This window comes from Hemitrygon akajei, chromosome 5, assembly GCF_048418815.1.
Source record: "Hemitrygon akajei chromosome 5, sHemAka1.3, whole genome shotgun sequence".
Taxonomy (NCBI): domain Eukaryota; kingdom Metazoa; phylum Chordata; class Chondrichthyes; order Myliobatiformes; family Dasyatidae; genus Hemitrygon; species Hemitrygon akajei.
This window is the reverse complement of record NC_133128.1, coordinates 181,409,984-181,424,511: the sequence shown is the minus strand read 5'-3', so window position 1 is coordinate 181,424,511 and position 14,528 is coordinate 181,409,984. Positions and strand designations below refer to the sequence as shown.

At 39.1% G+C, this 14,528-nt stretch overlaps 1 protein-coding gene across 2 annotated transcripts in view; it reads left to right on the top strand.

Moving 5' to 3' along the window:
* The first annotated feature begins 988 nt into the window (after nucleotides 1-988).
* Nucleotides 989-14,528, top strand: part of baz2ba (bromodomain adjacent to zinc finger domain, 2Ba) — a 253,351-nt gene continuing 239,811 nt past the window's right edge. For both annotated transcript variants that reach the window (XM_073047374.1, XM_073047375.1), the window contains exon 1: nucleotides 989-1,185. The gene's annotated coding sequence lies outside the window, so the exon portion shown is untranslated. The remainder of the gene's footprint in view (nucleotides 1,186-14,528) is intronic.

Below are 14,528 nucleotides of genomic sequence, written 5' to 3'. Positions count from 1 at the left end.
CAATACATATAATCAATTATTTTATGTGTTCAAATAATTGAATTCGGATTTGTTTTGTTCCTGCAAATGTTACTCAAGTAATGGTCACTGGTGTCGCTTCCCATATTGCACGAATATACTTGATTTGCAAGCATAAGCCGGATATGTTAAAATAAACAGTGGTCTAACATACTCCTCTATAGCAATGACATAATTTGGTTAATGTAAATGAAAGTTGTTCATTAAAAATTATTAATCCAATAATTAAGTGAAAACATTTACAAGTCATGGGGGTTCACAAGAATTGCATCTTTCTAATGGCAATGAAGACAATTTGTATTCCGTTCAAGTTAGATGTTTTGTTTTCTAGTTTTGATAAAATTACTACCCGTTATACGGAAGCGATCAAATTTGTATTCCCGGAATGTAGCAGTGAAAAATCAATAACTGCAAGCACAGCGCAGCTGTCTACTGCAGATCCTTTGGTCAGTTATTATCAAAATAATTAATACCGAATAACTAATTGAACACTTCGTTTATTTTACAGAAGAATGTTCTTCAAACATTTTTAAATGTTAGCCCATCTACCGCAAAATGAATGTAAAGATTTCCACACAAGATGCTTTCTTAAGACTCACGATTTGAATAGTTATATTCCACATCTTTCCTATGTGTGCGTGCATGGATTGCAATCACTTATGTTACAAATGACCGCGGTAAAGCTGAGCTGACATTCGCATCGCCTGCAAAAAAAGGGATGAGAAGCTTTTATAATGAATTACTCGGCTGTGCATTTCTCACGTGCCCACAATCTAGTATATAATCCTTAAGCATCAAGAAGTGTATTTTAAAAGCGATCTTGCCGTTGATCGAACCGATAAAAGGAGAACTATAATGTACTAATTTTTGCTGCCGCTAGCTGATAGCTGTTGGTTTCATTTAGGAAAATGTTTCTTGTAGCAGTAAGTTTCATTGTTTGAGCCATGCCTGACGTCACCAGTTCGTGAACCACATGCATTGAAGCTGAAAAAGTCTCGGTCTCCCTCACAGCTTCTGGTGAATTAACGAATTCTCCCCTTTCTCCTCCCGCCTCAGTTAAAAAAAAAAGTTTCGAAACGAAAACAAGAACGTTAAGAAATAATTCCACCATCTGTCCTCTAACTCTCGACGTATCCGGAAGGGAAGTCGATGACATCTGCGAGCTAGGTGAGTTGCATTTTCTTTCTGAAAAAAAAATAAACACCAAGTGTATGTGTGTGTGGGGGGGGGGGGGCAGCTGAAATATTAGTGAGGGGGCAAATCGTGGAAAGGTTGGGGCCCCAGAAGCTCTCGGGTTGCTCGGTAACGTCCAGCCGGTGAGGCTGAGTCTTGTTCGCTCTTCACTTTGTGTCTCTAACCGTCTCTGTCTTACATGTCGCTTTAATTAGATCCTTTTGTAACTGCGAGCTCACTGGAGAGGGACTTTTCCCTTTAAACACCTCAACGGACAGATTTTTTAAACACCAAACCGTACCATTTCCACTGGATTTCTGTCAGTCGCGTTATGGTGCGTGTGTGTGTGTTTTCCTTCTGATTTATTTCTGAGAGCGGGCGCTTTGTGTTCCGCTCGCACCCAGTTTCCCATCCACTTTCTCTCCCGTAGTTTATTTTTCAAACGGGGTGGTGGTGGGGGGGGGGGGGGGGGGAGAGAGAGAGAAAACAAACGGACGCGACGCGGAGCGGGATCGCGGCCGGCGGCCCTGTGCCCGGGCCCCGGACAGGCAGGTGGGCAACCGGTCGGGGCGCTGAGGCCGAAGGCAGAACCCCGGGCCGAGTGGTTTGCGAGCCGGTGCCAGTGCGGACAGAGCCCGTGACTCGGAGTGGGTGGGGTGGGGTGTGTGTGTGTGTGGGGTGGGTGGGGGTACCGTGCGTGTGGTGGTGGTGTGAAGCGGGCCCCCTCCTCAACGCTGCCCCCCTCTCCCCTCCTCATCTCTTTGACAGTCCGGCCGCCAGGCGAGTTGGGCCGGGCTAAACGACACGGCCTCGGTGTCACCCAGCACACAGCTGCGTTCCCATCCTCTCCGTCAGCTCCGGGCACACAAACACCGCCGCGATTCATTCAGATCAATTAGGCGATAACTCTTATTAAAATAAATCTGGCTGGTTCCCCCCCCCCACCCCCCAAGGTTACGTGCCCATGTCCGGCCGCTCTGCTCTCTTTCCCCTGCCGCTCCATCTCTGCCCCTCTCCCCTCCTCCTCGCTTTGTATCTTCGCTGCTTCCTTATTCAGGCCGGCTGCAGGCGAGTTGTTGAAATTTATCCCTTTGTGTATATTACAATATCCTCCATTTTTCTTTTCAAAACAACAACCCTTCGCCATCTTGGGTAATGTTTTTTAAAAGCCTTTTGTTTGGAGGAAGACTTTTTAAAAAAAAAAATAAAAGACAACCTAAAGTTAGGAATCGTTTCGGGGTCAGTGACGTCATATAAAGTTTTAGTGAAATTTACCAAGTCTTGTGTTTATGGTTGTTTGTTCCTTGTCCTATTCTTGAAAAGGACTTTGTTTCTTTCAACTTCTGGCTGTTGCCAGCTTGAGTTGCAAGCTTTTTAAAAATGAAACTGTAGAAACTTCAGATAAGCTTTATTAGGGCTGGACTTGCCAATACCAAACCCAGTCGTAAAATTGGGCAATTTATGCACCGAGAATGATGCTGCTGCTTTGTCGACAGTATACTTAGGGTTTGTTTTTATGTGAAGGAAAACAACTTCAACAGTGGTACTTGAAGAGTTAGCATAAATAGATGAATATGTTTATGAAATGAACAGGGAATGAATATTGGAGTGTCAGCACTTCATACTGAATGTATTATAGACACCCTTGCAAATGTGAATATTTTAAACAGCAATAAATGCTGACATTTTATTTTGTTTAGTATGGGAAGCGTTTTGTAAATTGCCCACTGAGGTACGAATCTCGAATTGTAGACGTATCTATAAATACAGTATGCTTGTGAACGGATTCCAACGTTTCCTAGAACAATATTGATTCTTACAATCCTATTTATATTTCTTCAGAACAAGGTCGCTTTGGAAATGCATATTCCTTGTATAAAGTTGCATAAAATATGAATTTGTACCATCCAAAATCTTAAAACATCCATAGTACCTTCAGATGATGCCTTCATCTCCATTTTTTGATTTGTATTAATTTTGAAGAGTACTACATGTAACTTTTCAATTATAGTGCTTATTTCAACATGATTGGCAGTGAACACAAACCTGTTTTGAATTTGTTTTAAAATTAAACTTATTACTGACTATATCCACATGTTAGATTTGTGCAAGTTTTTATATACACCTAGGAACAATAGATTACAGCTCTTCATTGTACAAAGTTCTGTCGGTATCTTGACAGAAAGTTTAAAAAAAAATAAAGTTGGAATGCCAGCCAGAGTCGTCAGTATTCTAACTTGAAAATGTTGTCAGGGCTTTTAAGTGGTTTTGTGGTTTGTAAGCTGCCATTTTTTAAAGTGTTTGTAGTGGGCAAATTTTGAAGACGTGGAGGATTCTCTTTTATTGTGAATATATGTAATTAATATTCTGAGAAAAGAACGCAGTGTAACAGGATACTTTCAATATTAGTAGCAAACCCACTCCTATCTTGGGGTTAATTTTTTTTTGGAAATGCAAAAGCCCAAACAGCAGATGGCTTTAAATTATACATGCAACAAAAGCCTGCAAGATTTGGCAGATTAAGCAGGGGAGATAAGCTGATCAAAGAAAAACAAAATATTGGTGCATCATGATTGCATTTCTTTTGCAAAGTTGCTTGAAATGCTGCGTTTTTATTATTGTTGGATTTTCCCCCGTTTTATAGGAGTGATACTAATTTGTGAGAGATTTAGGATATATGTACAGGTATACAGATATATATACATTGGGACCTAGCATTTTTGGTGCTGAAAACCAATAAGTAAAAAAAAATCCAAATTTATAGGATTAGGTTATTGAAGCAGAACCTTTAAAAAAAAAGAGTAGTGTGGACACTTAAACGAAATATTAAATAATGATGTGAACTTTGCAGCTGAAATGCAGTGTGCTTCTGATTTTATTCCACAAAGGTTCCACACCTCTGCTTAAAAGAAAATATATCAAAGCTAACCTTCTTTTACCGTAACACCAGTTGGCATCAATTATCATTTTGTCCCAAGGACAAAAATGAATCTTAAAATAAAATTGCATTGTCAACCAAATAAGCACAATATATCTGCAGGTGTTTGAAACATTTAATATTTGTCATCTTAAAACTTTAGATGCAACATTTTGTTGGTTATTGATTGCGTACCTTATTTTTAAAAATAAAGCAATATTAACGTGCATTAAGGCTGTCTACAATTAGCTTAATGCCAGCCATCAGAATTATTTGTGTGAAAGTTGGTTGTAGTGTTAATGATATTATTGGTAAATCACTTTTGTTGTTAAAAATATGTTAATGCACTTTAAACAAAAAAAATACAAAGCTGTGCTTGTATTTCTTTGTTTAGCTGTTTTTTGTTATGTCAGATGAAATATGAAGGAGCAGATGTTTTGCCAAACATCCTGATGTGCTCATTTCCTTATGGGAGTGTATGACTTTTTCTTCTGATCATTGCGTTGACAGCTGCTTGATTTCATGGAGCTGCTAAGAACCCATTAGTGGTGTCATTGAATTGAAACCGAGCAGTCACTCCCAGCTTGAATTGTAATTCCAAATGTCTTCAATTGTTGTATATCTGCAACACCAGAGATTTTAATATCACTATTTGATGAGGTTTGTTCCCTGCATGCTTGTTTTGCATTGCCGATGTAAGGAATAAACATGGGCTTGCTCTGTTTAATGATATTTTGTTTTATGGAAATTTTACAGGAGCACTTCATTACTGTAAAGTCCATGAAGCTAATAATTCAGGTGTTAATAATTCCGTGGTAATTTATTAAGTATCCAGGCAACCTGTCACGAGTACTCATGAGTATTTTGTACCAGAAATAATTGAATTAGTTCATTTTTTTGAAATTCCTACTCCTGTTAACAAAAACAAATCTCTGGGCTCAAATCATCCCAAGGAATATTGAGTGGAAGCTGTTTGGTCAGTTTATTGAGTGTGTGCCTAAGTTGTCAATTGAAGTGGTCACTGTATGATGTCTGCCATCAAAACAAAAACTGTTTTAGTTGTAGAGACTTTGAAGATATTGAATGCATATTGAAGATGTTGCTGGAATTCTAGTAGAAAAATTTTGTTGCTGGAATTAAGCAAGCTTCCTTAATTTCTGAATTGGAAATTACTGCCTCTTGTGCTGTTATGAATGTTTTCTTGCTTTAAAAGTGTGAGGCTTTAGGTGTCTTTCTATGTTAGCAAGTACCGGTAGTTGTTAGAGTGTTCTTGATAATGCCTTAACTCTGCATCATGGGCTGAATGGCCTGTTCCCGTGTTCTGTTGTGCATCATCCAGGTATTGTAGTGAAGGATTGTATTAACAGAATTTTATGATCTTGCATTCAGTAATTCTTGATTTGAATTAGCATTGTTGTGTTTAAGGCTATAAGTGTGTACAGGTTGTTTTCTGACCCCTCCCTTTGAATTGTATGATGATGTAATTAGACTCTGCTCACTGATTATGTGTACTGTATCTTTTCATCTTGATATTTTTTTAGGGGTCTTTTTGGATCTGTTTTGAACTTTAATCTGATCCACTTTTTATTCTCTTTAATGTACTTCTATTTTCATTCCCAAAATGCTGGAGAAACTGAGTGCTTGGATTTCCTGAATCTGCAGATTTTCTTTTGCATTTTTGTTCATTCCTTTGACTTTCATCTTGATTTCTTGTGCTTTCATTGTTCATTCTTTCTGGGATTTTTTTTCCTGGACCTTCAGTCCTTGTATTTATCAGTGGATGATCATACTTTGCCTTGCTGTTAATGCTGAATCCTGTGTCGTGCTGTGAAGGTTTACTTATCTGTTAAGTTGTGGTAGAACAAAAGAGAATGATCTGTTCTGTGTTTCTTTGTAATAATGTGGAGGTTATATTTAGTAGATATAAAAAATGTAGATATTTGATAAAGTTGAAACTTGTTATCAAACTTCCAATAATGGGAATCAGTTGTGAAATTTGTGTATTTCAGTCTGAATATTTCTTTATTTCATTTATTGAAATAGTGCACAGGTCCTTCCAGCCCTTTCAAGCCGTGCTACCCAGCAATCCCCAATTTAACCCAGGCCCAATTAACCTACCAACAGGTATGCCTTTGGACTGTGGGAGGAAACCAGAGCACCTCGAGGAAAGCCACGTGATCATGGGGAGAGCGTACGAACTCCCTTCAGGCAGAGTCGGGAATTGAACCCAGGTTGCCTGTACTGTAAAGCATTGTGCTGATCATTACACTATTGTGCCAGCTTACGTCTATTGTAAAGTTACCAAGTTGATATATTATACCTGAAGTATATGTGGTAAATTTAATCATTTCATTAAGAAATGAATTTAAAAAATAGAATTATGACAAGGTGAAATCTTATTGAACTAAACGGAAATTAAAACTTCATAGTTCAGTCTCAGAATTAACATGACTTTAACTTTGTAAATTAAAATCATAGAAGCAGTTGCATGCTGACAGTTCTTTCACAGATTTACCAAGATTTACACAAGCTTATCTATTTCTGTACAATTTTATTTTTACTTTAGTTCCAGCAAGGTTCGTGGGTGCATTTTTGATAGCTCAGAATTATAGAAGTTGGATCCTCTTTCTGTAGTTTAGCTTGAAGGGTAAATTTTAAACCAAATTTTTTTAGATTTTATTTTGTTGATGAGCTGCTGGTAATTAAAGCCGTGACAAAGAGGAATTGTGCCTCAAATAGTAAATAGATAATTTGATGGACATCTTCATTTGTTGACTCTTCCCTGCAATATGGGCAGTAATCAGTAGCAGCTTGAATAATAGGCCCATGGCTTATTATATATTTTTTCTTTGCACTTGCTACATTTCTTCAGTGGCATGTAACTGTCCTTGAATCTTCTGCAGAGAGATGCAAAATCAAACAGGTCAGCAGTTTTTTTTTGTTGGTACTTTCACTGATCAGAATTTTGAAACAAAGGAAATGTCCAGAAAGCAGCTGCAGTAAAAAAAATTACCAGCATTTAATCATTGCCATTTTAACTGCCAAATGAAAAAGTGTACCTTCAGCACAATATTTCTAATAACAAGCTTGATATTAATAAGTAGCACAAAATGTTGAGTTGCAATTTGAGGGTGTTAAAACGTAAAACTGGTTAATTATAATAAGAAGTGAAGATGAAAAGATCCAAATGTGTAGGATCATTGCACTGATCATACATAGTAGACCAAGTATACCACCCTTGACGAGAGGCATCAGTATAATTATTGAGGTGGTATTTTTATGAAGGAGATAATTATGTTTTTACCCTGGTTTTTTTTCTTGGTCTCTCCACAGCAGATACTCGTTAATCACAAGAGCATTATTCCTGGTGAGGGCAGAGAGGTTCATCAAATTGGTAGTTGGTTTAGTGTTAAGAACTGTGCTGAAGCTCTTAAAGGAAGGGCATAAATAAATCTGGGGTCTTTGTATGCAAACCCTAGAGGTTAATACTGTATAATTCAGTGTCCTTTCTCTGTTTTCTATGATTGATGTTTTTTTTAAGGATTTGAAGCTTGATGCAAGTCTTCCAGTAGGTCATGGATGACACCTTCTGATTGGTCAAATTTCAGTGTGCGGGGGAGGGGAGGCCTTGAGTATGCTGCAGAGATTGCTGATTTTCTCTGAGATCATTGTCATATTGCCTGTGCAGTTATAAGAACATCGGAATGATTGACGTCTCCAACTGTGATAATAGAGGCCGGTATTTCAAATGCCAGTAGTTTTGCCTGTTTGTTCTTCAGATTAACGCTGTTTGCACTTTTAACACGGCTAGCATGTTTTACATGAATGAACTACTGAATTTTTTGCTGTAGAAATAATACTGAGATTTGCCTGTTGGAGGAGAGGCAACCCTCAATAATTTACGGCAGTGATAGCAAGCATACTTCCATTTACAGATTTCATAAGGCTTGCACATCAGAACTGCATTGGATAGCAATAGTTTCTATTGATCTTCTTCATTTAGGAATCTGGTCACTTCTGTCACATAGCCTTTCATTAGTGCTGTGCTTGCAGCATAGCTTCACTTTTGAATTAATAATGTAGATTAAATTCATAAAATGGTGAGATATAGATCAGTGTTACAAACTGTATAGTTGGTAGTCCATAGAAGCATACTAAAGCTAAAATTATTTAAGAATTCCATCATGCTTTTTTTTTGATTAGGACAATGGTGAAGTTTTTTTTTTGAAATAGAGAAAATATTGGAACTATTCAGCAAGTCAGATCTGTTGAAAGAAAACCGACTGCTTCTTTTTCCACAGGTGCCATTTCTTGTCTTTGTCAGCTATTTTTAAAGAATTCCAACAGCTGCTGTACTTTCTTGCGAAAAGTGGCCTTTCTTATACTTTAGTTGCCTTTTTTAAAATCTGCTTGGTTTGAGCTGATTTAATACACATACAATGTAAATAGTGATGATGAATGATTTAGTTTTTCTATTAACAAGCATTATCTGAAGTAGGAAACATCTCTTTATCGCCAGTTTTTAAATTTAGCTTGTTAATAGATAGACTTGTTGCCATGGAACAATTAGCTATTGCCCTACAAGGACATATTTTTGTGAAGTATCCCAAATCATTTTGCTTCGGACAATGAATTTTGCATCTTATTTTACTTCTTTACTCCTCACCTTCATGGTCCATCCAAAACAAAAAAAATTATACTAACACGAGGAAATCTGCAGATGCTGGAAATTCAAGCAACACGCACAAAATGCTGGTGGAACACAGCAGGCCAGGCAGCATCTATAGGGAGAAGCACTGTCGATGTTTTGGGCCGAGACCCTTCATCTAGCTAACTGCTTCTATCATGAAAATCAATGGTGAAAATTGGGGCACAGAGTTGAGGGCTTGTTGATAAACTTATTGCAATTGTTAGACTGAAATCCGTGACTTGTTTTGCTTGGATCAGGATGTGGAAGTTACTGTATTTACTCAAGACTTGAAAATATTTTGAACAATTTTGCACTTGCAACAGAATGCACTGAACAAGTGCATAAACAGTCATAGCCTGCCTTCAATTTGATCGTGCCTCACCTGCAAACTGTAATAGCCATTGTTATTTGCATTTGAGATGGTGATAATGAGCCATCTTTTTCAGTAGATGTCATGGTGAAAAGATTTGGAGTTCTTGTGTTGTGCCCTTGCAATAATAAAAGGGTGGTAGTGATATCATTCTATGTCAGGCTAGCATATAATTTGGAGTTATTCCACAGCTGTGGTATTTCTCCTCTGAGCAAGTCAAGGCTCCAAGATGGTAGTAAGGCCAGTTTCCTGCTGCCTAGGAAGTTTGTACATACTAGGGCGATGTGCTGGGCAAGGTTGGGGATGGGGAAGATCCTTTGCATGCACAAACTGAAATTAAACTGGTGTGCCCGTCGTTTACTGGGGTTGGCCATATCTCCTGGGGGTACGGCGCTGTGTTCTTACACCAGCCAGGATAGTGATCTCTCACTGTAGCTTTCCTTCCTTCCTTTCCCCTTCTCCCTCCTTCCTTTTTCAGGTCAGAATCGATGACTGAGTGGCCTAATTCTACTCCTGCATTGTACAGTCTTCTATGTGTTTGGTGTCAGTGTTCTTTCAGTGGGCAGTTGTAGTGAGTTCAGGTGATTGAGTTGCTGTAAAATATGTTGTGTACGTATATCTATTATTTTGTTGTGGAAGGAATAATTGAGTATGTTTATAGGGAATGCTAATCAAGTTGACAACTTAATTGTGTGAAGCTCTTAAACTGTTGGAGCTGAACTTACCTGGGTGGCACAGTAGCATAGTGGTTAACACAATACTTTACAGTATGGGCAACCTGGGTTAATTTCCCTCCGCTGTCTGTACATCCCGTGGATTTCCTCCAGGGGCTTCGGTTTCCTCCCACATTCCAAAGACGTACCAATCAGTGGGCGAATTGGCCATTGTAAATTGTCCGGTGATTAGGCTCGGGTTAAATTGGGAGATTGCTGGGCGGCATAGCTCGAAGAGCCGGAAGCACCAGGTCTATTCTGTGCTGTATCTGAATAAGTAAATAAGACTTGTATTGCACATGTGCGGTGTAAGTGGTGGCAGATTTTAGGGGCGTTTGATTTCTATTTGTTGAAGGCTTTCATATGGATGGGGAAATTTGTCAGAAGTAATGTTTTTGTGTTACAAGTGGAGGTGATTGAACTTTCAATATTACAAGTGGATTAAACCATCAAAAGTGAGGGAAGGACATTTGTTAAACTCCAGAGTGTTGTTCCTTTTGAATTATTTGATCTTCACCTTCACTCACTGCAGATCACTCCTTGATTCTGTAATATTTACTGCAGTCCATGGAGATAACTGGCATAGATTTTGTTTTGATTCAGTTGTGTTATGAATTTTTGAAATGGTGAAGTGTCATAATGAATATTTGGAATGTGGAACATGGCCCAGCACCAGGCCATTAGGCCCACAATGTCTGTGCTGAATATGATGCTCAATTAAACTAATTCTCTTCTGTCTGTGCACGATCCATATTCCTCCATTCCTACATGTTTAAGACTAGCAGCCTTTTAAATTCCACTGTTGAATCTACTTCCATCTCTTGCTCTGGCAGCCTGTTCCGGGTACCTACCACATTCTTATCCTACATATCTCCTGTGAACTTTCCCCACTCTCATCTTAAGTGCATATCCTTTAATAATTGACATTTCCACCCTAGCTCTTCCTATCATAATGTTATAAACTTCAATCAGTTCTCTCGTCGGCCTCTAACGCTTCAGAGAAAACAATTCTCGTTGTAGCTAATGCCCTCTAATCCAGGCAGGATCCTGGTAAACTTTCTCTGCATTTTCTCCAAAGTCTCTACATCATGTAATGGGAGCAACCAGAGTTACACAGCAAATTTACTAACCCACATAGAAACATAGAAAACCTTCACAAGATTGTGCTGAACATGTCCCTACTCTAGAAATTACTAGGCTTACCTATCTATAGCCCTCTATTTTTCTAAGCATGTACCTATCCAAAAGTCTCTTAAAAGACCCCATTGTATCCGCCTCCACCACTGTTGCTGGCAGCCCATTCCACGCTCTCGCCACTCTCTGTGTAAAAAAACTTGCCTCTGACATCTCCTCTGTATCTACTCCCCAGCACCTTAAACCTGTGTCCTCTTGTGGCAACCATTTCAGCCCTGGGAAAAAGCCTCTGACTATCCACACAATCAATGCCTGTCAACATCTTGTACACCTCTATCAGACCACCTCTCATCCTCCGTCCCTCCAAGGAGAAAAGGCCGAGTTCACTCACCCTATCCTCATAAGACGTGCTCACCAATCCAGGCAACATCCTTGTACATCTCCTCTGCACCCTTTCTATGGCTTCCACATCCTTCCTGTAGTGAGGCGACCAAAACTGAGCACAGTACTCCCAAGTGGGGTCTGACCAGGGTCCTATATAGCTGCAATCCACCTATCTACGTTTTCATCCAAGTCATTTATATATATCACAAGCAACAGAAGCCCTATTAGTCTCTGTTGAACACCAATGGCCGTGGATTTCTTGAGAGTAACGTATTACTGCATGTTGTGGAACACCACTGACCTTGGGCCTCCATTGAGAGTAACACCATTCCACCTGTGCCTCTGTTTTCTCTGAGTATACCAATTCTAAATTCAAACTATCAAGTCACTTTATTACCCTACTGTGTTTACAAAATGTAAGATATTTTTGTTTATTCAGAAAACATACCTTGATAAGTAAATGAAGTTTCCCTCTTCTTGAGTTCAGACCCCGTTATAATACAGGGAAGTAAACTTTGAAGAAAGTTTGGCTCAGTGCATTTACAGTTGAGCTTTGAAATTGCCCTTTTTAAGAGATAGATAGATACTTTATTCATCCCCATGGGGAAATTCAACTTTTTTCCAATGTCCCATACACTTGTAGCAAAACTGATTACATAAGCATAAGAGTTAAGCACAGGTAATAGAAAACAGAAAAAAAAAACATATTGAAGTAATCCATATGATGCAGGCAGATTCCATATTGTCCCCATTTATTTAAGGTGAGAAGATTTTAGTATTTTGGGCTTGATGGCCTTGGGCTTTCCGCTGAATAAGACCTCTTCAAATCAGGTTCCATTTTGGCATTGTGAACATACAATCCAGGCTGCGGTTTCAATACAGTTTATAAGGAAGAGTTGTGTTGGGGTACCTGTTTTTGTTTTGAGAAACACTTGTCCAAGGCCCAGTTTTATTTAGTGTCAAGGGATAGAACATTGAATAGAACAGTACAGGAAAAGGCCCTTCGCCCACATGTTGAGCCAAATCAGCAAAAAAGTAAATCAAAGTCCCCCAAAAACTAGTACCTCCTACCTACATGATGTCCATATCCCTCCATCTTCCTCATGTGCTTATCTAAACATCTCTTGAAAGCCTCTTGTGTATTTGCCTCAACCACCATACCAGGAAATGCATTCTAGGCACCTACCCCACCCTGAGCAAAAAAAAAATTACCCCTCACATCCTCTTTAAACCTACATCCACTCACCTTCAATGCATGCTCTCTGGTATCAGTCATTTCTACCCTTGGATCTTTAATGCAAATTTCCCACAATGAAAACAATTTTTAAAAATGCTGTACATTAAACAAGTATTGCAGTTGGAATGGTAAGAATTCTGACACACCACACACCTGACCAGTATTTGACTGTAGCCAATACTTGACCTAAACTAATACCTCAAAAACAGTTTATTGCTGTTTTAGCACCTACTCTTTCTGCCATCATGCTGCATGCATATTGGTCAAAGTTTTTCCTTACTTTGCAACGATGGCATACTTTAAAATGAGTTTCCAGTCTTTTTAATGCCAAGGATCCCTACCATTAACTGAGGGGTCTGTGGACCCCAGGTTGGGAACCCCTGCTTTACAAGTAATTGTCTCCAGGTTTTTTGAGATTTTCTTTGTTCAAACTTCCAAGTAAATTTAATATCAATGAACATGTATGTCGAATTTGAGATTCATTTTCTTGCCGGCATTCACAGTAAATGCAAAGAAGCACAATCGAATCAGTGGGAAATTGCACATAACAAAGATGGATAAACAACCATTGTGCAAAAAGAAAAAAAAACAAATATTGAGAACATCAGTTGTAGAGCCATTGTAAGCGAGTCCTTAAGTTGTGGAATCATTTCAGTGTTGGCATGAGTGAAATTATCCTGTCTGTTTCAAGAGTCTAATGATTAAGTGGATGGTTCCTGGAAATGGTGGTGTGGGACTTTCTGATGGTGGGGGTCTGTGATGATGGATGCTGCTTTCCTGCGAGCTCCTTGTAGATGTGCTCAGTGATGGGGGGTGGGGGGGGGGCTTTGCCTGTGATGGACTGCCTGTATCCACTACTTTTTGTATGCTTTTCCATTCAAGGGCATTGGCATTTCCGTACCAGTCCGTGATGCAACCAGTCAGTATACTCTCCACCACACATCTGTAGAAGTTTTAGATAACATGCTGAATCTGTGCAAACTTCTTAGAAAAAAAAGTATAGGTGCTGCAATGCCGTCGTTTGCAATGGCAACCTGCTGGATCCAGAACAGATCCTCCAAAATGAAAGTTGCTCACCCTCTGCACCTGTGATCCATTGAGGACTGGCTCATGGACCTCTAGCTTTCTTCTGTAGGGACGTGGAAGGTGCAATATAATGAAAATTTTTCTTTTAGTATCTTCAGATGAGCTCGTCAAAAATCAGTTGTTATTGGTGACAGTCAGGAGCTGTAGGCAGGAGCGTTATTTTGTCACAGGCCTCTTGTACCAGTGGAAGGGTGTCGCAGAAGCAGCTAGTTATAATTATGGCCTATGTTTTGGATTAGTTACTGGTGTTTTTATTTTTGATAACAAAGAAATGTCTACGATTTCAGTGTGTGGTAGCAGTTCTGAAAAGTTATTATTCTTCATGATTTACTTTTAGTGCCATTTAAATGAATATTAGGTTTTGGCTATGATCAGTATAGATTTGTATGTCAGATGTTTTGGCACCATGTTTTGTGAATTAATCAGTTTTGTCAGGATAATTTGGTTATGAACTTTACGATTTGGATACTCCTTTTGCTTTTAAATAGATGGATCAGGTGGAGTTGGGTGGTGTTCGTTAGTTGGCTAAGAGCGTGTGAGAATAAATTGGTATATGTAGTCTGTTGCAAGCCAGCTGGTAGTTTAGTGGCATCAGCACTGGACTTTGGTCCAGGGTTCGAAACCAGCTGGCTTCTTGCTGTGTTGAGTGCCGAGCTGGCAACTTGGCCTTGTAAGAAAAAGAAATGGCAAAAATACTCCCCATTGTGCCATGAGGTATGAAAAGGAACAACAACATAATCTGTTGCAATTGTGAGTGTAGATCAGTTCTACCATAACTTGCCACTGTTGTGTTCTTTATACAAGTT